The 10,109-nt window shown below is 44.8% G+C and overlaps 1 protein-coding gene across 1 annotated transcript in view; it reads left to right on the top strand.

Annotated features, from left to right (window-relative positions):
• The first annotated feature begins 760 nt into the window (after positions 1-760).
• Positions 761-10,109, top strand: part of DCTN4 (dynactin subunit 4) — a 70,806-nt gene continuing 61,457 nt past the window's right edge. The window contains exon 1 of the mRNA XM_029583223.1: positions 761-872. The gene's annotated coding sequence lies outside the window, so the exon portion shown is untranslated. The remainder of the gene's footprint in view (positions 873-10,109) is intronic.

The following is a 10,109-nucleotide window of genomic DNA, read 5'->3' as shown; positions in this document are numbered from 1 at the left end:
TGAGCTGCTTGTGAAAGCTCTCACTCCCCCAGACTGGCAACTTACACACACTCCCAATATAACAGTCTCGGCTGGGCTTTCAAACTGTGCTGTATTTATTTACAGAAATAGAAAAGCTTTACAGATCCCATCCATTGGCATTGTCACAGTGAAGTACAAGAGATAATAATCAATGCACCCTAACAGGTGCCCGTGCAGTTATAGAGTCCCAAGATAGAGTGCAGGCTCTCAGTCCATTGGGGAGGATTTAGTGCTGGCTGTGGGGTCTAACTTCATGGGCTGATGTGCCACAATCCCTGTTGCATGGGGCTTTTCATGTGCATAAGCCTTTAAGCTTGGGGATCCTGACTCTCCTTCTGCAGAGAAATAGCTGCTCACACTTCTGAGATGATAAACCAACACAAGGTTCCTGGAAAAGTGGAGACTCTTCAGGGTACTGGATAAGTCTCCTAGGGATATGTGATGGGGTCTATATCCCAAAACAGAAACGGCATCTAAAAGCCCAGGAACTAAAAATGCAGGAGAAAGGGGGAAGGGAAATAAGGCAACTCCCAGCTGAAGACGTCCCTTGGTTCCTCCCACCAGAGGCTATAAGTACAGAGGAGCCGCAGGTGTGGGAGATGGAGGGTGGAGCTGCTGAGCCCAATCCCTGGGTCCAAGGGGAGGTGACAAATGAGGTGGGGCCGTACAGAGCCAACCAGCTACATGTGAAGGAGGAGTCTAGGGAGGATAAAAAGGCCACACCAGGAAAGCAGTCTCAGTCTTCAGCTGGGGACTGAGGGAGGAAGGTCGGACTACCAGGCTGCTGTAAGGATGCTTTGATACCAGACAACCTGACCGTGTGGAGGACGACCAACCCCATCACAAGGAAGGTGAGCAAGGGGACTTTGTTGGTCTGGACTTGCAATATAGACATGTTTGCTGCGAGAACTGCCAGCGGGTGGTTGTATCCTTGGGAAGAGAAATACCCAACCCGAAGGATACGGTGGGTGGTGGCAGTTAGGCCCAACAGGGCCAGACTCTGGAACATTGAATATTGAACTGGATATTGGTTAAAGCTGAACTTGAAAAGCTGAACTTTTATACCAAACCTCAGGAACTGAGTGGTGGCTCAATAGAGAAGGCATCTGCCTTCTAGCCAGGTGGAACAGGGTTCAAATCCCACCTGAGGACTTACCGGATAAATGCTAATGAACTGTTATTTGGAATTGTGGAGTATCCAGAGACGCTAGACCAGGGATTTGATTCCAGGAACAGATGCTTGCAGACCGGGGCAACGCGTCACAGGATAACAACCCTTAGTAGTAGTAAGGGACTGGAAACAGGGGACTGGATGAAATTCCTCGTGCTGAGCTCTCTGGAACTCCTCAGAATTCTGTGGTTTCCACGCTTAGCGGCATCCAAAGCCATGCACATCATTCAAAAGGCGCATGCACTCATTTGCTACATGTTCTGGAGCATCCATTTTAGTGATGAATCGCTGCTCCCTCACCCTTCTCTCTGTACAAAAAATAACAAAATGAACTCTCCTCCTTCTCAGGCCTTCCCTAGGAGCCTCCCCCAGAGCTCTCTTACCCCTTTCCTGGGCTCTGCGACGTACAAAGGGGCAGGAGTGAGTCCCAATTGCTCCTGCCCTGCCGGGTCCCAGTTCAAAAATGGGGCTTTCTGGCCCAAAGAGCAGTGACATTTTGTTTTACGGCTGTAAGGTGTACAGCATATGACCAACAAACAAAATGGCTGGTCATTTTTTGAGCTGGTGCCTGGCGGGCATGAGCGACTAGAGATCGCTTCTGTGTCATGGCCCGCTTGACTGAGGATAGACAGAAGGTATCTCGCTTGGGCAGGGGCGAGGCAGTCTGGAGCTGCTGTCTTCTGCCTTCAGCAGCCACCATTCCCCCACACGTTGGGCTCTCGGGTGCAGGTGGCCACCAGGACCTACCAAGGTGGAGGCTGGGAACCAGAAAATGAGCAGGACGTGGGAGTGGAGCCAAAGACCAGGAACGGAGCAAGAGAGAGGATGCAGCACGAACCAGGAACCTGCAGGAAGAAGACCAAGCACCAGCAGGATCACAAAGCAAACTCTGAGGAGTGTTGGGCCAGCAAAGATATGCCAGGCTAGGGCTCTTTATATGCAGCCTGCAATTTGAGACACACTTAATGCTGGTCTAATAGGGGGGCCCCCAGAGACAGGGCTCCCTAACTCTGTTTAGTTTCATAGTTCTTACAGGATGCACCCAAGGACAGAGGGCCTGTGGCTCCACTGCAAGATCCCCTGGCCTCACACACCTGGGGCTGCAAGCATAAGCCCTGTTAACCCTGCCATTGTGTTCCTTTCTACTTTGTGGATAGGGAGAGGGGGAATTTTACTGTTTTGGTAGCTCTCCTTATTTATTGATTGACTTTTTTCAAAACAAAAAATCAGTTAAAAAAAATTTAGGAGCATATTTTTTTTTTTTAATCAAATGAAACATAAGTATTTTGTCTCATTTTTCATTTAAAAACAAATGCACATCCCTAATTAATTCTGCTAACTCCGTCATTCCTTCAGGGTTATGTGCACAGGACAGGCTCTCACATGCAGCTGTGTTTCATCTTGCTTTCTTGTTCCGTACAGACTCGCCTCACATCCTTTGTCACAAATCAGACAATCTAAGGCCACCATACTTATCCTCAATAACGAAGGGTCACGTCATCATGTGGGACAAGCACTATAGTAAATTTTCCACGAGCATGAATAACATGAAAGTGGTCCTCATCTGGTGGGGCTCTGCCATCCTAAAGCATATAGCCCCGTAAGACTTGCCGTCAACAGAACTCTTCTGAAGTCTCTCATATAGAGGCGTAATGACAGCTTGAAATAGTCAGACAGGAGGAGTTACTAGAAAAGGTTATAGGAAACCAATGTTCTTTTCTCAATCAAAAGAATAGCATAGAATAGCAAGTGGCAAGCTGTTAAATCCCCATACCACATCTGACATGTGGCCATGCTGTGACATTTGCAGAAATGTACTACTCTTGAATCGCATCTGGATTCTGATTGTCTACATTTACTTACTGTAGAAGGACAGACTGAAGTTTTTGGCTCATTCCACAGTCTCTGTCGCAGTGCTACTGTTATCCAGGGTGTGCATGCCAGTACTGAGTACCGGCACCTCTTCCTCCACCTTCTTGATTTGACCCATGATCCCTCAAAAAAAAAACAAAAACCAAACAAGCAAGCATGCATCCTGCATGGCAGTACTGGCACCTTTTTTTCCCAGAAAGAAAGTACTGCTATTATCTAAGAATTTGTGCTCTGTAGTTACACAAATCATAAAAACATGCAATATTCTGCCGTATCCGGAATGCCAGCCAGCATATGATAGTAAAAATCACATGGGGAGCTAGGGGCATGATTTTGTTTGAAACAAAGCAGAACAAAACATCCTCTTTCATTTGGGAAACAAAGCAAAAGGAAAAACAGAATTTCACTCATTTTTCCTTTTATTAGCCTCACTGAGCCGGACACCATCCCTAGCCCGGGCTGCATAAATGTGAAAGTTGCAGGCCCCTGGGCACCACATGCCTCGTACCCATCATTGGCTTTCAAAGTTCAAATGTGCCAGGTTGGTGTTTCAAAATGGCGCTGGCCAGCCCCGAGGCCAGTGCTGCTTTTTTGTTGGGATGTTGTTCCACTTTCATTTGTATTGTTTAGTTTAAGACAAAACATGAAAGAAACAACGAAAAGAAACAAAAAATGAAGACACAGCAAAAAAAAAGTACGTGCACTCTCCTACGGGAAGCCCAGACTGGGTGGGAGTCTATTTCCCTGTCAGGCTGTCCTGGGAAACCGACAGAGCGCCAATTAAAAATGAGCAGCCCCAACACTTTAGGCATTAATTAGTGAACTTATAGCCACAATATTGCACACGAGTGACTGCTTGTCTAGGAATTTTTCTGAATATTTTTATTTTTTTAAAGAAGCTTCTGTAATGCTTATAAATGCTGTTTCTCATGTAAAGCAGAACAGTGTCTCATAACGGAAGAACCTTAACAAAAGTTATGAATGCTACAGCAGAGCAAAGAGTTAAATATTGGCCTGCCTGAACAAAGTTGCAAGGAATCCAGCAGCTTGTCCTCTGCCAAGTTCAACGTGAAATTCTCTCCTCGTAGACCAAACACAGGCTCTTTTTCAAAAACAATTTCTACAATAACGATGCTTGCATTTTAATCTCTCATTTCTGAACAGTGTTACAACTGAGTTAATGCTCTGTTTTTTTACACAATTCTGTGCTCCATTGTTTTAAGCAAGATAGGAGCCTATCTTGCAATATGTTTGTGTAAACCCCCACCTTCGGAAGGGACCACATAACTAACTCCACCTCTTGGAATGGGCATGTGTAATATGCCCACAGAACCAAAGGTTCTCCCAGGGATGGGGAGAAAAGGCTGGAACAGAAAATAAAAGCAACAGAAAATAAAATAAGCATGCAATATTACTATTGCAAGCAATAGAAGCAAAATCAGTGCATGCACATTTACATAACACATTTAGATTCTTATAAGCCATAGCAGTGCTTCTCCACCCAGTCCTCAGGGCACACCTAGCCATTCAGGTTTTCAGGCTATCCACAATGAATATGCATGAGAGATTTGCATACACTGCCTCCATTATATGCAAATCTCTCATGCATATTCATTGTGGAGATCCTAAAACCTGGCCGGTTTGTGGCTCTCGAGGAAGGGAGTTGGCCATCCCTGCATTAGTAAAAGAAGAATTTATTAGCATTGAAAATCAAGAAAATGTGTTCTTTGTAAATTATAACAGAAAAACCCTAACCCTGCTCTAAATCTCAGTTCAGAGTAGAAAATTAAAACTTTTTTTTGTGGTTTCAAAATTCCCTTCTAAATTCTGGCCAGAATATTAGCAGAAGTTCTCGGTTTACTATTACATGACGGTGGAATCCCTCTGTAATCCAGATGTATGATGAAGCAGTTGCAGATGCTTGGGATCCAGATCCAGAATCGACCTGCTGCCTGGACATGAATGTCCAAAATCTCCTCTCTATTCTAAACTGAATCATGACAAACCTTCCCTGAATTAAATGAGCCTAAACACAACAAAATGTATCTTTAAAAATTCATTCTTATTATCTGGCAAAAAGAAATAACCAAAAATTATACTTGTTCCTGCTGCCAGAAGAGGAAAGCAGCAAAGAGAAAGTATTTTACCCTTATATTTTATGTATGGTGTTTGTAACTCACCTAGAATTGGAGAGTGAGTAATAAATCATTTTAAACTTAAACTAAGAGCCTCATTTACTAACATGCAGTTAATTCTATTTTATGAACCTTTGCAGTTTTTAAGGGATAAACAAACTCCAGTGACAAATTCCACTGAGCTTACAGATCCTTCTCAACTTGTTTCAGGGTAGTATTTTATTCTTTGTGTTCCCTCCTGGTGGGTTAGTTTTCTTTTTTATACTAAGGCTCACACTGTTTGATTTTGCTATTTGTTATTATTCTATTTGACTTGGATCCCATTCATAATTGTGGACATTTTGAATTCAGCATATGTCTTACCATTAATATTATTGTTTTGTTTTCTTTCAAATTTAGATTACTTGGTGTATTTTTTTTCAAAACTTTTGCAAATGTAAATTAGTGAATTTTTAGAAACCTTTATAATTCACAATTGTTGCTTCCTTGCTCAGCAAAATGGAGTTCAAAAGACAAATTGTGACATGTAAGCAACTCCTTTTGTTTTAGTTACAGAAGAATGCAAAATTTTCTTTGAAGTCAAAATAAGAGTAAACACCTTTTTCTGTTTTTCCTGAGAAAATCCTCTTGCTGGCCTAGGGCCACCACTTTGGCTGGAACTGGCTCCAGATTTTCAGGACAGGTTGATCCAGTCCTGGTTTTACCCCATTGCATGCTGGAACTTGTTCTAATTTCTCTATTACATTCCCTAAGAAAAGCAAGACTATACATATCTGCATGCAGTAGAGTAAAAAATATTAGAATGTGGACAAATATTAGAATGTATTTACTTTCCATGAAATACTCTTATATTTAAAGACCAATTGTAGGCTTTCGCATCAGAGATAGAATGTGTGATACTTAAAGGGGCAAGGGATTGAACACTAATGAGCCTTTTTAACAAAGTATAAAAGGTAATGATGGAGAGATATAGGGATGTAGCCAATGAGGTAAGAGGTTTATATGCAGCTTCTCTGCAGACTGAGAAAAATTTCAGTGTTTAATTTTATTTTACAACAAATGCAGACAAATAATGAATTGTGACTTTGAAAATTTACTTTAAGAGCATACTGGTTTACAATAAACATACTATTTAGAACAATCTGTGTCATTTGCAATCCACGCAAATCTGTTGCCTTTTTTAGGGGGTTGAATACTTTTGCAAGCCACTGTATGTTAGTGCATAGAGTGGGCTATTCACTAACACACAATAACCCATGCCAACGTTAATGTGGGTTAAAGCAAGCGGCAATTGTTGTAGCCCCATTATTTTCGATGAGGCCATCTAACCTGTGCATGTTAACCCACATTAATGATAGTGTGACTCTTGTCAGTGCAGGTTACTGTGCTTTACTGAATAGCCCTCAGATGAGAGATATTATTGGTAAGAAGAAAAAAAAGGAGTTGATGATAGCTCTATACAAATCACAAGTGAGACCTTGTCTGGATTATTATGGCCAGCTCCGGAGGCATACATCCAAAGGACAGAGACAAAATAGAGGTTGTCCAGAATTTGCATGAGAAACCTCATGAAATAAAATGCATACCCCAAAGAAAACATTTTTAAACAGTTCAAAGGTAGAAACAGGGCAGAAGACGAAAACATTTCCTAGTGGAAAGTTAGTTCTAGGTTGTGGCTGAAAACGTGATTTACTTAGCCAGCGACAATTTTGCCGGTTAAGTCCGGCACGCGGGACTTTTTTTTTTCTTTTTCAAATCAGAACCTTTATTAGGAGAATGAGAAGACCTATTCTTAAGCAAGAATATTTTGCCATTAGTAAAGACCTCATGACCCATCCTGTCTGCCAGATTATTTGTGTCTGCACTGCACTAGCTAAGACTGCCTCCCTGCTGTCAGCCGTACAAGCTTGCTTGTCTGGATGGACATCGCTATCTGCCCAAATCAGTTGCCTTTCTTCAGCTTGGTTTCTACCATTCTGGGTAGATGAGTGCACATTGGCACAACAGTGACCCTCCATGCCACTCGGGTCTTCTACCCAACCTCTCAAGCCCATTCCTACCCCTGCCCTGTACACTTATCAAAGAAAGCTTAAATGCTGTCACTAGCACCTCCGCTCATCAGTTATTCTAGGCACCGCCATCTGCCCAGTTAAATATTTCCCCATATTTCAGCTGAGCCTCCCTCCCTCAACATCATGTCAGGAACCTTATTCTTGAATTTCTTTTCCTATGGATAGAAAAGGGGATTGAAATAGCAGAAGGTCAACCTCTCTTGTGTCTGCTACTGTGTGTGTCCAGTACAAGTCCATGCATTGTTCTATGGACATTTTCACTTTTATTGTACTTTATTGAAGCCTGCTAAATATTTCAACATTTCTATCCTATTCTTTCTTCCAATCAGTGCTGGACACCTGCCAGGGTTAACTAGGCAGCTGCCCAGGGCCCAGACAGAAAGGGGGACCAAAAATGGGTGTGTAGAGTGACAGGGACCTAAATTCTGCCTAAGCGGGTAGGGGGAGCCCAAGGAGGAAGGAAAATGAGCACTGCGGCCTGTGAGCCGGTGCTGCACACACAGGCCCTGCAGCAGCCTCCCTCCTCGGCCTGCATGGTCTTTCCGTTACCATGGAAACCCATGGGAGGGCTGGGGCTGCTGCAGGGCCTAGGGCGCCGGAAGGGGACGGGGCATTTTTGAAAGGGAAGGAGTCGTGCGCTGGGAGGCGGAGGTGAGCGCCGTTACGGAACGGAGCTGTGCAGGTACTGAGTGTGAATTGGGGGGGGGGGGGGGGGAGAACATGCTGACTTCCTGCCCTTTCTTCTTGTTAAATTAGCCAAAGGAACGGAGGGCTGGAAATATGGAAGCAGAGGAGGACCTAGGCAGGGGCTATAGAGGGGAAGGACCTTAGGGGGGGGTAGGAAAGAGAGGACCCATAAGGGGTTCTTGGGTGAGAAGGGGGCATAAAGGAGAGGCCATGGGGGAACCCTGATAATAAAGGTTTGCCTGGGGCTGCCAGGAATCTAGAGACAGCACTGATACTAGATACAAGTACATTTTGAGTGTCTTAAGACTTTCTACGTAAGGTTTGGGTTGCAGCTCTGGTGTCGTCTTGGTAGCAGGTCCCTGAACGGCCTCCATTCTTTCAATTACAGCTCTATTGACTTCACATACGGGTCTTCTAAACTATTTGTATATAAGTTGTAATCTCCCAGTTCTTTGTTAACTTTCTCCAAGTTCATCCCCCTGTTCTATGTAAGACATTATAAGCTATGCGTTATATTGTCATTGTAATTGTTGAAATGTGAACCGAAGTGATTAGTAACATTGTTACCTGAACTGCGGTATATAAAACTGTTAAATAAAAATTACATGATATAAGACTCAAAGGGAAGGTGCTGGAGGCCAAAATAGTAACAGAATTCAAGAAATCCTGGGACAAGCACAGAGAATACTTTGGTTCAGAAAAACTTAAGGTAAAGCTGGAGATGAGGAGGTTTCTGCCTTATAGGCTGACTTATAAAAGCCATGAAACAGTCAACCTACGGGGGGGGGGGGGTGGGTGCCCCCTAGGTACATGCGTATTGTGCCAATCCAATAGTCTGGCACCGACCAGCCAATCGCATTCTACGTTCCTGCATTTCTAAGGAAATATGTTTGAGGTTTCCTCAGCTTCACAGATCCTACGATAAGCAGGTTGGTGCTTATCACTAAGCTTTTTTTCCTCCATCAACCATGGATCACAGAATTCAGAAGAGAAGCTTGCCCAGGCTTATAATGATGCTGTCTAGCCCTGATATATACACAATATTATAGTTATAAAACTGAGGCTCTCTCTCTCCGTGCAATTACACTGCTGATGCACGTCTGCGCTACCAAAATACATTGGAGATACACTATAATTGCATATGGGTGGACTGACGTTATGCATAATCACACAGTAGACGCGCTAAGGTGCGCAATGTATGTATACTAGGTTACGTTGCAGCTAGAAGTGGGGGCATGATGTGAGTGCCCTGGAATAAAAGCAGCCCTCTGCTTGAAACTGTGTCCACTTTCCAATAAATAAAAGATAGAGAAACGAGCCCCCGGGGCTTTTCTAAAGGGTACTGTGTACAGTTTTGTGGTCATTTGTGCTCTAGATTCGATCCTCCGCAGGTTGGGAACTCGTTGCATAGAAATTACATGACTAAGAATTGCTCTGCACGGGGGTTTTTTCCCCCTCGAGGCTCCACCCTTCCCTTCTTCAGAGAGGCTGCACGTCCACTCTGTCTGTCCCTCACGGTCGCTTTACAGAGCACTTGGAGAGGGTGCAGTAGGTAGGACCCCCCCCTGCCCCCAAAGGTGAGGCCGGGGAGGACAGCAGGGAGACGGTGCAAAGCAGGCATGGAGCCTCCTCGTCAGCCCCCCCCCTCAGGTTCAGAGGAAGAAGCTCTTTATTTACAGCGCCCTTTCGTGCATCGCACCGAGCGCGGTGTCCGTCATTTGGTCCTGCGGGGAATATTATCCACCCAGTCGGTCTCCCCCCCCTCCCTGGTCCCAGCTGAGCTGCAGCCCTTCGGCTCGTTCCTGTGCGGTTGTTTTCTTGCACGACAAGCCCAGCCCACACAGCAAGGGGGGGAGGGGGAGGAGAGGAGCAGCCACAAGCAGCACCGCAGAAAGCAGGCGAAGCGAGAGGGGAGGAGCGCTATCGGGTGAGCATTGCGCGAGCGCGGGCCAAATAAATCAACGCGGCGAGAGGCTCCTGGCGGCAGAAACCAAAGGCAGTGGTGGTGCTGCTGGAGGAGTCTTGCAAGTCCATGCAGGCTGCTCCGGATTTATTTCCAAGCCACCAGTTCTAATTACTTCGCCAGTCGTCTACGTCTGAGAGATGGCTGGCAATGCATTGATGTGATGCACTGACGAGAGAGGCCTGGGG

This window comes from Rhinatrema bivittatum, chromosome 18 (assembly GCF_901001135.1).
Source record: "Rhinatrema bivittatum chromosome 18, aRhiBiv1.1, whole genome shotgun sequence".
Classification (NCBI taxonomy): Eukaryota; Metazoa; Chordata; class Amphibia; order Gymnophiona; family Rhinatrematidae; genus Rhinatrema; species Rhinatrema bivittatum.
Note: the sequence above shows the minus strand (reverse complement) of the source record. Positions and strands in the feature narration are given on the sequence as shown.